The following is a 12970-nucleotide window of genomic DNA, read 5'->3' on the forward strand; positions in this document are numbered from 1 at the left end:
ACGCATAGTTCTCAGGACCACAGAAAGCCCAACCCAAATCTAACTTCAGGCAGTGTAAAAATGAGATGCAAAATATGGTATGGAAGAAGGCCAGAGCATCCATTTCTTCCTTAACTTGTATGTAGGGTAGTGAAAAGAACAAGCCATGTATAAGAGTCAGTTCTGAGTAGAGAAGGGGAGTGATATATATAGTCAGTGAAATAATTGGACACATGGTGTTGGGACAACAGCTGGTACCAGACCAATTTTTGTCTTCATCGATTAGGCTTCTTCTAGTAACTAAACTGCTACCACAGCAATTTTGTTGCAACAGTGACCTGTGATCACAGTGTTTAAATTCTACTCTACCCATGTAACTCCACCCCAGGACCAGGGAGCCAGCAGTGAGCTGTTAAAATGTATAAAGCCGTTCCTTGCTGGGAGGCCACTACAATCACAGCGTCTCCAAGTTGGAAGCCATGAAAATGGTTTGAAATATTTTACCTTCAGATACAAGATCTTAATCTCATGTTGACCTTGGACTGTAATTTGGATAACTAGCACTTTTATTCCCCATTTGCAGCAGGGAGGCAGATTGGTTAGAAAACCTGTGTTTGCAGTCAGTAGATGGTGTTCACGCATTGGAACCTACATTCCTGTCTTGGATTAATGTTTGTCATGTCAATGCTGAGTTTGCCCAGAAGATACGCTTTTTCTTGAAGGAGCTCATCCAAGATCCCTCTGACTTCCTTGTGACACTGTGTCAGGCAGCACTTTCTTATTTAAGCTCTACATTTGCATTTGAACCGTCTCTGTTCCATTCCTATCATACTCCAGGAGCACTTTTAAAAAATATGGCAGAGCTAGTGTTCAGGTCCACACCTATAGGCTCTGAAAGACTTTTGAAGGTCAAGGCCCATTTGGAATGGTCAGTGCCTTTGCTGTTTCATCAGTTAAATATTTTGAATATGGCCCCTGTGATACAGCATTACTTTTATCAGATAAAATATATGCAACATACTTCAGCTTAGCAGACTTCAGTTTTTGTTAAAAAGGGGGACATTTCTTTAGGAAATTTTTTGGAATTTGAAAATCCCTTGTATTTTTCTTGCTTTATCAACTTTCTAGTGAAACTGAACAGTAATTTGTAGCAAACCCTGTTGTTGCCCAATTCCATGTACTTTGTCCTATTTCTGAATTCATCTGTAGTGGCAGTGGCCTGTCCCTCTGCCCTTAGGCATCTTCCTACCTTGAGCATCTCTGTTTCTCTACTTCTGTCTGATAGTTTTCTTTGGTGCTGAGGTATTGTCACAGCCAACGAGCCAACCAGAAATTGTCAGAGATTGATGCCTGTACGGCAACATTCAACAGATGAAGAGTGAGGGTTGGTGGATAAATGCCCCAGCTTCCTTAACCCTCCCCAAGACAATGTTAAGGTGTGTCCTACTCCCTTCCTCAGTGGGTTCCCAGTGGGACAGAGCCCCAGTTACCTGCAGCAGTAATCCATTCATTAATATATCCATTATCCCCATTATTGGCTTTTCTCTCTTCCCTGCCTCACTTTCTCCACTTTCATACATGTGCTTCCAGAGATCACCTCCCAAATATACTCTGAACCCAAGGCCTTGTCTCAGGGTGTGTTCTCAATGGAAGCCAACCTAAGATAGAATTTTCCCCTGCTATACCATTCTGGGTTCCAGCTTCAAACCCAGAAACCTCGAAATCTGTTAGAAATGCAGATTGATCAAGTCCTGCCTGAGCTCCACACCTTAAATGGTTTTCTTTTGTCTCAAAATAGAATCCAAGCTCACTGCTGCAGCTTAGTGTCCTTAAATGGCCTAGCTGCTCCTGCACTCCAGCTGCATCGGAGATGTACTATGTAAAGTGTTTTCCAGATGCCTCCACTAGGGATTTCTCTTCATTTTTTCATTCCCCACCCCGCAGCCCCTTGTCTCTGCTTCCCTGCCCTGCTCTTCCTCTGTCTGGGCTGTTCTTTCTCACTATCTGGCTTACCCACTCCTTCACATTCTCAGCTTCACAGGAACCTTATTGGACCTTTCCAGCCTAGTTCAGTCCCTCTAACACGTGTCCCTAGCATGTGCCTCTCCTTCAAGAGCTTTGCATATTTACAATGATATGACTTATTTTTTTATGATATATTTAATGTCTTTCTCTAGACTAGGGATCTGCAAATGATTACAGCTTTATTGAACACAGCCACACCCATTTGTTTTCGTATTATCTATGGGTGGTTTGGGGCTACAATCAGAGAACTGAGTATTTGCAGCAGAGACCATACGGATCGCCCAAATTCTCAAATATTTGCTATCTAGACCTTTATAAAAATGTTTGCTGAGCCCTCCTCTAGACTATCAATTCTGAAGATGAAGTCTCTTGCTCATTTTTGTAACCTGGCACCCAACACAGCCCCTGACAAAAAACAGCCATAAATAAATATTTATTACTATGTGACTCGAAACAAAGTTTCTGAGAATGTTACCCATTTTCCTTATTATTTTCCCCTTCTTTTGTGAATTTTGTATGTGCATATGGCAGTGCTATTCGTAGTAACACACTTCCAGACCTGTAGATAATTATGTAGTTCCACCTTATAGCTCTTTATCAGACAGAAGTCAGATTCCTATCTCCATGGTAATGTTTACTAGTTTTATATCAATGCTCTTACTATAGAGTAAAGATTTTACTATCCTTTTTTTTGGCCAGGTGTTTCAGACCAAGTGGAATGTGATGTGTACTATATAAAGTGTTTTCCAGATGCTTACTTAGTTAATTAGTTAAAAAGAATCACACTTCTATATATTTTTTTGGGAAAGCATGCCCTAGCTAGATTTACTTTTAGTATATCAGTGTATAATGAAGTAAAGATAACAGCTTTTATTTTAATGATATGGGGTGCAAAAAATGTATATACTCCCTGTTTCCCTGTTTCTGTCATTTTTTTACATACACATTTTATCACTTTTACTAAAAAAAAAAAAAAAAAGTAATAATTCCTCAAGCATCTCTGTAATGCCCAGAGGAATTTCTTGGATCTGATTTTAACTTGCCTTTATAATATTATCTCCTGTGATGCTCTAGGATGGGGGATATAAAACGAAGGCCTGTGGGCCCAATCAACATGCTGCCTAGTTTTATGAACAAATTTTATTGGAACACAGCCACACACATTTATTCAAGTATTATCCGTGGCTGCTTTTAGGTTAATGGCAGAGGTGAGTGACTGTGACAGACTGTATGGCTTGCATGTATTTACTCTCTGTCACTTCACAGAAGAAAATTTGCTGGTCTTGCTCTAGGAAACTCCTTATATTAACCATGTTCATCTGTTCTCACCATTTCCTCTTCCAGTCAAACTTTTTCATGTCTCTGAGCCTTTGCACATACTGTGCCCTCTGCCTAGAAAAGTATTCCCCCCTTTCTTGCTTAGAAAACTCATGCAAGCTATCAATGCCCTGCTTGGTTTTTCATCTCCCTTGTAAAACTTCTGAATTTCCACAAATGCATTTTTTTTCCTTTTCTGAGTTTCCATAGCACTGTGTGTAGATGTGTGTTAAAGCACTTATCATTGCTTTTTGTGTCATAACTCCTAGTTTTTTCTTTATCTCCTACTAGAGTATAAGCTGTAGGGGATACAGTTCTATATCTCTATTCAGTGTATCTCCCAGGTGCTTAGCACCTAGTAGGTACCAAGAAGGCTGATGTCAGAGGGTTGCATGTTATTAGCCAGTGCACAGGAAAGGCATGGTATTAAAACAGGGACACATAGAGCAGTTGGAGGAATTACAGAATTTTTAATTGTAAAGTGTTTAAGAATTATTCTCACTCTACTTTTCCCCTGTCCTGCCCTTCCAAATGGGAAAAAAAAGAGGACTTACCCAAGCTGACTCCGTAGCGCCACCTCACAGGGACCGTTGGTGGGGATTCTCTAGACACAGTGTGTTAATTGGAGAGTGAACTGCTTAGTAAAATTGTTAATACTTATTTCCGTAGTCAAAGAAGCAGGGAATATGTTGGCGGGCAGGAAGCAGATCAGAGAATTTTAATATTAGCTCCATCTTTCATTTGCGGACAAATAAGTTGATTTTCTATCTCCCTCAGCTTTTATTTATGGTAAATAAGGATGATTCTCATTCCTTGATACCATTTCTACCTTTGTCTGTAAATGTTGAATGTTTAAACTTGCTTGGACTCCATCACGGCCTTTGCAATAGCAGTTTTTTTTAAATTATTTTTTTAATTTTTATTTATTTATGATAGAGAGAGAGAGAGAGAGGCAGAGACATAGGCAGAGGGAGAAGCACGCTCCATGCACCGGGAGCCCGATGTGGGATTCGATTCCGGGTCTCCAGGATCGCGCCCTGGGCCAAAGGCAGGCGCCAAACTGCTGCGCCACCCAGGGATCCCTGCAATAGCAGTTTTAATGACCTGGCTTGCTACGACCAACTTAATATTTTTCTTCTCTTCTGTGAAAGATCGAATTCAAGATGGAAAGCATCTTTTTTCAAGGGTTTCCCACATTTGTCTGAGTGATGGTGATTTCATGTTGCTAGAGCCAGTTACCTGCTGGATGTTTCATACTCTCCACTCCCTAATGGGGGGAATTTGACCTGGCGAAGAGCCCAGTTGTCCATCTTCCTGGGGCTGGTAACCGCTTATGGGGTGATAAGGATGAACTTTAATCGACATCCTAGACACCCCTTCACTAAAGGAAAGAAGAAGAAAAGACGAAAGGAAAGAATGAGTGCTGACAAGCAATTTCAGAGATTGATAATCAGTTTGGACCTAATTTTAAATACCAGTAAAATCATATTTGTCATGTCAGACATCTATTTGAATGAGAACTCACAAACTAAAATCTCTTTTTTAATATTTATAAAGTTACATTTTAAGAGTCATGGCACTCAACTTTTTTTTCCTTACTACTTTGCGGAAGAGGTCACATGACACTGTCCACTTTCAAGTTAATGGGCTTTTAACATCTTTTGGGCATGTTCTATAATGAAAGAAATCCATTTTTGCTGGATTTTCATTGTTAAAGCTTTGGCAATGATACTTATGCATGGTAATAATGTCAGTAAAGAGGTCTTGTTTGCTTACAAACAGATTTCAATTGTTGAGAGACCAAATTATGTCCTGTTGCTATAAACATGGGCAGTATTTGGTCTCTGTTCATCAAGCTACTTTGTAATTAGGATTGCATCCAAATAACAAGTGCCTCTTCTCCCATGGAGGTCATTTCAACTTGCAGTTTTCACTGATGGAACAAGGTTTCCTAAGAGGACATGTCTATGCACAAGGATGTGCTTAAATAAAAAAAATTATATATATACATACATTCAGGCTAACCAGTACATCTCTGATTGTGTCTGGCTTAATACTTTTTAGTGTCAGTCAGCAAGAAAGTTTTTAAAATATGGATAGACATTTTGTAAAATTCAGGTCAAAGCCAATATTTAAACTTCTAGATAATAAACGAATTCTCTTAGAAGATTTTGTCAAGGAAAACTTACTATAGCTTGCAAAACTATTTAAGGTTGTTCTATACATCTGGAGTTTTGTCCACTAGGTTTTTGGGAGAATGCCCTTGGGTGCACTGGCTATTTTTTTGTAGCCCTAAAAGAAAGAATAATATATGCTTTCATAGTTTTCAGCTGTCAAGCTAAAAAGCCACCAGAGCCAACTCCTGCAGGATTGAAAGCAAGACTTGATCAACCATCACAATGGTAAACAGTGAACAGAGAACATGTAAGGCAGGAACGGAAAGTGATTTAGAGGGTTTTTATTTTGGCAGCTGAGGTTCTGACGCCAAATCCCTGATTTTGTCCTAGGAAAGCTGGTGGTGACATTTGCAGTGGCTCTATTTAAGGAGAGGAAGTTTGATGACTGATAAGAGCCAAGGCTCAGAGTCAGGAGTTGGATGACTGGCGACAGCCATTTCCACAGCTGTCCTTGGGGACCACTGGGAGACTTTTGTTGCTTCTTCTGCCCTGTTTTAGGAAAGTAGATTTCTAGTCAGGCTGTTACTACAGGAGACCCTCCAAGCATTTTCTAACAATGAAGTTAGGCTTTACACAAGTGAATCTTACTTTGAAGCATGACCATTGGCTGTTTTTTGAGGTATTATTCCCCCACTTTGCAAATAAGGAAAAAGCAGTGAAGGGGGTTTAGAATACCATGCATTTAGAACTTCATCCATAAGACTTCCTATTCTCAGGGCTACTCTACCAGGATACTTGTTCCCTCCTCTGTCCTCCTGACCCCACATGCCAGTTCACTGGATGCATGTGACAAGGCACATGGAAATCTGAAATTCTGAGCATCTTTAAACCAAAAGAGACCACTTGCCATGAGTCAGTGAGAAGCAGGGAGTGAGTGCTCTGAGAATATCCCTGCAAATACTTCCTTGCTATGCTTTAGCCTACAAGGGAATGATCTTGTCTCACATTTCCTATTCTTTTACTCAGGACCGGATACATAATTTGTCCAACATGAAATGAAAATATGGGGCCTTTGTTTAAAAATTATTAAGAATTCTGAGCTGATAACAGCAAGCATTAAACTAAGCACAGGGCCCTTTTGAATGTAGGACTTGGGCGTGGCTGCGTGGGTCCCACATCCCTGAAGCCGACCTGGATTTGATAGCTTTTCGTACCTTTTTTATTTAAGACCTTACCTGAACTTTAAAAATGTTGCTCTTGCTGCCTGCCATACATCACAAGAATTTGGACAAATGTATTCACCATTGTGGAATCATACGGAGTATTTCCACCACCCTAAATATGCTCTGTGCTCCTCCATAAAAGACATTTCTTTAGAAGCCAGCTTTGATTTCTGATTCTGTGTCCCTTTTCTTCATCTCATTGCCTTGACATCTGTGTATCTCAAAATTCCGGGCCAGTATGAAGCTAAAAGGCTCATGTTGGAAAAGTGGGACTGATTGCAAGAAACAAAGGGCCAAATTTATTGACAGTTGTTCTGCGTGGTGGGAGCAGAGCAGATGGGGTGCATCAATGGAGGGTGCACGCACACAGAAGAGCAGCGGGTGGGTGCCTGACGTCATCCTTACCCAATAAAGAAACTGTAGTACAGAGGTTCAGGTAAAAAATAGCAAAACTGCAGTTGGTCTGCCCTTTCTCCCACTAGCATAGAAAATTCTGGTGACAATGAATGCAAGAAGCTTTATCAGATATACTTGGAGAAAGCTAAGTAGTATCAGTTTGCTGTCATTGGTTATAGATCCCCCCAACATGGAAGGTGGATAGGAATTCCTCCTAACCAATTATCAGAGCCAGAGGGAGAGAGAGAGAGAGATAGAGAGAGAGAGGAGATGGGAAGCTATCTTAAATGTTTGAACTTATTCAGATCAGCAGGGCCCTCCTTTCCTCTGCTGCTTCCCTCACTCATTTTTATGAAGTGACCAAGACCGATTTACATGGTAAAAAGAAATCATAGTGAGTGAGAAAGGATGCATATCAGTTCCCTGCCCTTTGCCCTATGAATGATGGGGGATGGAAGGGAAGGTAGAGGGTGAGAATCAGGGCTGGTTGGTGATGGTGGGGGGTGCTGTTACTGAGTATAAGCTGGCAAAGCTACCTGGTCTCCTGGGAACTCCATCCTGAAGGTCTAGCTAGGACGTCCACATCATCCATGAAGCACTTTCTTTTTATGGATTAATGGATTGTGTTTTGGAATCAAGTTATTTATTTAGCTGCATAATCCTGGAAAAGATGATGTAAGGCCTGATTTAGTGACTTTAGTTAAATGTGTTCGTGGCCTACCTTCCATTTCAGCTGCAGCTGGGGTGGACAGCTCCTGCGCCCTTCAATGCCCCACATAAGCTATTCCCAGCCTCACACCTCAGGACTTCTTCCTAACCCACAAGAGCTTGCACAGCCTAACCTCGGGACAGTTGGGAAGTTTGGGGGAAGTTAGTGCTCTGGAGGTACCCTTCAAATAATGGAGGGTGAAAGTCTGTAGATAAATCTCCAGACTCCTGTGCTTTGGAGACAGAACTCTAGGATGCATTCTCCAAGAGTCCCCAGTAAGAAAACCAGCTCAGTAACACAGCCATACTGTCTTTCCCTCTTTCCTTGCCTCAGTGTTCCTGCCCTTCACTCCTGCTTCCTGGGTTCACCTCCTGAAAAAGATGCATGTGAGTCCAGTTTCAAGCTCTTCTTTCAGGGGAATACAAATTAAAAGATGCCCAGAGAGTGAATAGGATGCAGTGTTGGCCAGGCTAGCATGCATGTGTGCCAGCCTTCTGGGTGTCTTAGTTCAGGCATGGCATTCTTTTGTGTACAGATCTTCAAACTTTGAGCTGATAACCAAACGTGAAAATCAAAAGGGTAAAGTGTGCTTCCTGCCTAATGGGAGCATATGGTCCACCAGAAAGACTTGATGCTAGAAGTCTACACAGAGTATAATGAGAGCACAATGGCAGTGGTCAGTTATGCATCTGTGATTAGGGGCTGGGAATGATGAGTGGTGAGAGCCAGCTGGGCAAAGCGAGGAAGGGTGTGACAAGATGGGGAAGTTGGCTAAGACACACTTACCTACACGGGCTGGGGCACAGTTTGAGATTCACTCAGAACCAAGAGATGAAAGCCACCACCTGACGTCTCATGTGAAAGACAGTGGAAGTTGGTGAGGGGCTTAGGAACATTCCTTTTTTTTTAAATATTTTATTTATTTATTAATTACGGACACAGAGAGAGAGAGACACAGGCAGAGGGAGAAGCAGGCTCCATGCAGGGAGCCTGATGTGGGACTCGATCCCCAGATCCTGGGATCAGGCCCTGAGCCAAAGGTAGACGCTCAACCACTGAGCCACCCAGGCATCCCAGGAGCATTCCTGAAATATCGTGAAACAATAGCACTTTGCAGAGCAACTCCGCAGATGACTGCCCCTAACCATGGGAGTAGAGCACAAGGCTTTGACTCAGGATTCTAAACTCTTTTTTTTTAATTGTTATTCTCTTTAATGTTATGACAACTGTATTTCTATCTTTCCAAAATAAACTTCTTGATTTAGTTAGGGCCTCAGGGGTACAGGGTATTAACTGCTGTCCTGTTCTATATGATGCATTTGTTCAAAGCAGATCTTAACTTTCTATGTCTTCTTCAGAAGAAAGGGCTCCATGATTGCCTGAAAGGCTTGAAGAAATGTGCATGCAGCTAAAGCACCTTTGCTGAAACTTGAGTCCTTTCAGACACAGTTGTCAAATTCCATCAGCTTTTTGCCTCAAAATGCACTTCTAGTTTCAGCCCTGCTCATCTGAATATTGACATTTACAGTGTTTCGGTCTGATTGTTTAGGTCCCAGTCAGCAGAAGATTCTGCCCAAATCCTTGGCAAAGATGCTACTTGAAAAGCCTTGCTTTACTTCAGTACTGCAAGGATCTCTTTTACACCCTTGAATGTAAAGACATGAAGAATCAGAGAAAACCTCTCTTTGCACCCAAAGGATGTGTTGTAGGCTGGACCTGTCACAGTTGTTCATTCTATGTAATTTCCAGAGTAATCCCTAGCCTTACCCATAAACTACTATGCCATCCACCTTTTTTTTTTTTCCACTTCTTCCTCTGTTTTAAGGAACCTGCTCACTGCCTATTTGATGTGGAGTAGTCTATGGAGAATGTTAGAGTCGGAAGGGTGCCTATACAGATCTGTAGAAAGGCCTTTTTAAGTTCATTTACAACTTCATTATGGATGCTTTCAAATAAAAACAGACACTTCACAGTTGTATATATCTGGCAAGGGATTCCAGATTCTTTGCACTTTACAGTGTTGCTTTCTTCCAAATTTTAAGCTCCCTTTTACTGCAAGGCTTACAGTAGACAGAGCTAAGCTTTATAAAATTCCAGTTCTAGGTCTTACACTTTTCCTTCTTTCTCTTTTTATTCCAGGGAAAAGGATTTATTGAGAGAGAGTAGAAAAGTTATTTCGTAAAAAGTGAAAGAAAAAACCTGGAAGGTTTATTTTGGAAGCACATATAAATGACTCTGTCCGGAGAAGTAGGAAAAAAATGATACATTCATTTAAATCTGAATGGAAATTTAGTCTGCCATAAGCTATTAGACTGACTGCAAGAATGAGGATTTAATGAGAAGAGAACACTCATCTGTGACTTTGTGATAAGCAGGTGCTGAAATCTGTCATTGCTTTGAGGGGGCATTTCAGAGAAATCCAAAATAATGGTATCAATGTCTTGCCATCTGTTTTCTTATTCCAGTTTGTACCAACCTTTTAAAAAACACTCATTCTTACACAGGCATCTGCACACACTATTTTGGCCTTTGAAGTGGGCAATGAGCATTGCATAACAATTATCATAAAATTGGACTTGAACTGTCTTGAACTTTCTGCGTGTTCATTGGCTGATTGATGCTTTGTACATTGAGTCGTCTTCAAAGAATACCAAACAGAAGAACTGTGTTTTGAATTTTCTCTAGAGAGCTCCTATAGCTTCTGGTATGTGAGGGAAGGTGGGAGAGAGGAGTGATTTGTTGTTACTTTCTGGGTCTGTTTTAAATGCTCTGTGGTAGCATCCCTACAGCCCTGTTGCTTTCATGTTTTCTGTTCTTTGTTTTTAATCTTTTTGAGACAACAGCTGGATTCTGCTTTTAGTACTTACTCTTGATTCCTGTCCTGTTGTGAGTCATTCTGGTGGGGGCTTTTTTGTTTGGTTGGTTGGGGGCTTGGGGGGCTTTTTTGTGTGTGTTTTAGCATGTGGCATGCTACTTTTCCATAGCTTTTAATTAAAAGTTTGGCTTTTTCAAACTTGCCATTGGCAAACTGCTAGAAAATAGAGCCAGTGGATATTTGCAAGGAGTCTGAGATCCTGTTTTACCCTGGTAGCCTTCCCATCTAAGGGTTGAGTGCTTTCTACCAACTCTGTTTTTGGTGAAAGTCCACAGTGCATGCTTCACTTGAGATAAATCACATGTGTTGATTTGTAACTCACATGAACAGGCCAAAAAAGACGTATTTCCTAAGGTTTTGTTCACAACTTTCTGCAATTTTAGTTACTACTAAAATGGTTTAATTTTAAACACAGCGAATCTACTTCTAACTTGGTTCTCCGAGACTGCCAATTTTGAATTTTATGCTGACATAATTTGTCCCCAAAATATATATGCTTGGGTCACCAAGGGCATTCAGAGATGATTATCTCGTTTTTGTATATGGGAAGGAAGTGGTTGGGGAGAGGAGGAATAAAACTAACACTCACCCCACCCAGAGAAAAAAAGCCAAGAAGAATTTGCCCCAAAGTCATTCAGAATGATTGTCTTGTCCAGATTATGAATTTATAGAATAAGCTATATAGTTATAACAACTTAAAAAATTAATCCACTTTTGATCAGATTTCTCACATTTCCAATTGCCTTGATATCCTTTTCTATCAGATTTATTTTGGAAAATCATAGTGAAAATGGAGTCTTTTCTGGGAAATAACCCAGCAATGAGAGAGAGACACCATTAAGACATTTTATGAGAAATCAAAGTTTTAAACTTTTTTTTTAAATCTTCCATTTTTATGCCAGATTATGTGAACTGCTGAACTTCATACAGAATTTAACATACAATAAGAAAACAGAACCTACAGAAGCTGTCAAGATTTATAAACCTCCTTTTGAGGTCTTTGATTCGCTATGTCCTTGTTAAGATAGGACAGAAGGAAATTACCCAGTGAATGAAGCATTTTGGGATTTGTGAGAAAAGTTATCTTAATCAGTTTTTAATGGTTTTTTTTTTTTGAGATAGCATGTTTTCAGGATAAATCATTATAGCACACTGAATTATAATCTACAAATTAGAATATAATTGTGCAATTTGTGTTTAATTCTCTTGCTCACATTTTATATTAGGCTTATTTCTTTGCAGACTTACAGTATTGTGAGTTTTTCATAAACAGCTATTTAAAGCCATTCACATAATCAAAATAATATTTATAGATATTCAGAAAATGATTAATCTTAGGATTGTGGCAAAGCAGAAAACCTTACTATGTGGCTTGCCACCTCCCCCTCCAAAAAAATTCAAGTTCTGGTTAAGTTCCCTGAATGAGCATAGTGAAAATTAGTTTCCTTTGGAAAGATCATACAATTGCAAGACTAATTTAAATTAGGAGGGCACACTGGGCTTGGCAGAGGGCATTGTGAGAAAGCAAAGCATAATTTTCCTCCAAACAAAGACAAGCTTGTTGGAGAGCATGCTTTATTGCCTGGAAATTCTATATATATGCAAAGTTGCTCATCAATTCACTGTTGGGTTTTATGTGCTTGGTTTCTCCTTTTGTTTGGAAAAATCCAATGCTGAAAAAAGTAGGCGTAGCTCTGCTTACTATAGGCGCAGAGAAACCTACACATGCCAGTTCTCCCGGTGTGCAGTGTTCCTGTGTGGGGAGCTGCCTGCGGGAGGGATGGTCAGACCTGACTTCATGCAGGTGGAATCAGGCTGTGTGCTTCAGCAGGGTCCACCCAGGATTTCCAGAAAATGACTTGCCCACATCTTTTTCTGATCCCTCCCTCTAGCAGCCAGGTGGATATATTTGGTAGGTTAGGTTCACATCCTAAAGTCCTTATAGTGTTTTCTTTAAAAAAAAAAAAAAAACAGGTTTATCGAGGCATAATTCACATACCATACAATTTGCCCACTCAGTGTACAATTCAATAGCGGTCAGTAGGCTGCATAACCATCACCACAATCAATTTCAGAACATTTTTATCACCCCCAAAAGACCAACCACACCCGGGTTAGTCTCTTGAGAACCAGATTTGGATAAATTAATTCACTGAAACAAAGGTGAACATTCATTTCAATGGGAGGCTTTTAAATGAAAGTTATCTTTGGAATTGCCTTCTTCACTCTGTGTCTTAACTTCCTGGTGTAGCAACTACATTTGATACTTATAAATAGCATGTGTACCAAACTCTACAGTGTGCAAAGTGATGTCTGTCAAATTGCAGGT

General features: G+C 40.4%; 1 protein-coding gene across 22 annotated transcripts in view; it reads left to right on the plus strand.

The window, feature by feature from the left end:
- Positions 1 to 12970, plus strand: part of RAPGEF4 (Rap guanine nucleotide exchange factor 4) — a 284923-nt gene that overhangs the window by 131709 nt on the left and 140244 nt on the right. The window contains exon 1 of one of the 22 annotated variants that reach the window (XM_072751944.1): positions 10350 to 10470. The exons of 19 other annotated variants lie outside the window; for them this stretch is intronic. The gene's annotated coding sequence lies outside the window, so the exon portion shown is untranslated. Of the gene's footprint in view, positions 1 to 10349; positions 10471 to 12970 lie in introns of those variants that run through there. 2 more of the 22 variants (XM_072751955.1, XM_072751953.1) reach the window with 2 other exon arrangements.

This window comes from Vulpes vulpes, chromosome 3 (genome assembly GCF_048418805.1).
Source record: "Vulpes vulpes isolate BD-2025 chromosome 3, VulVul3, whole genome shotgun sequence".
Taxonomy (NCBI): domain Eukaryota; kingdom Metazoa; phylum Chordata; class Mammalia; order Carnivora; family Canidae; genus Vulpes; species Vulpes vulpes.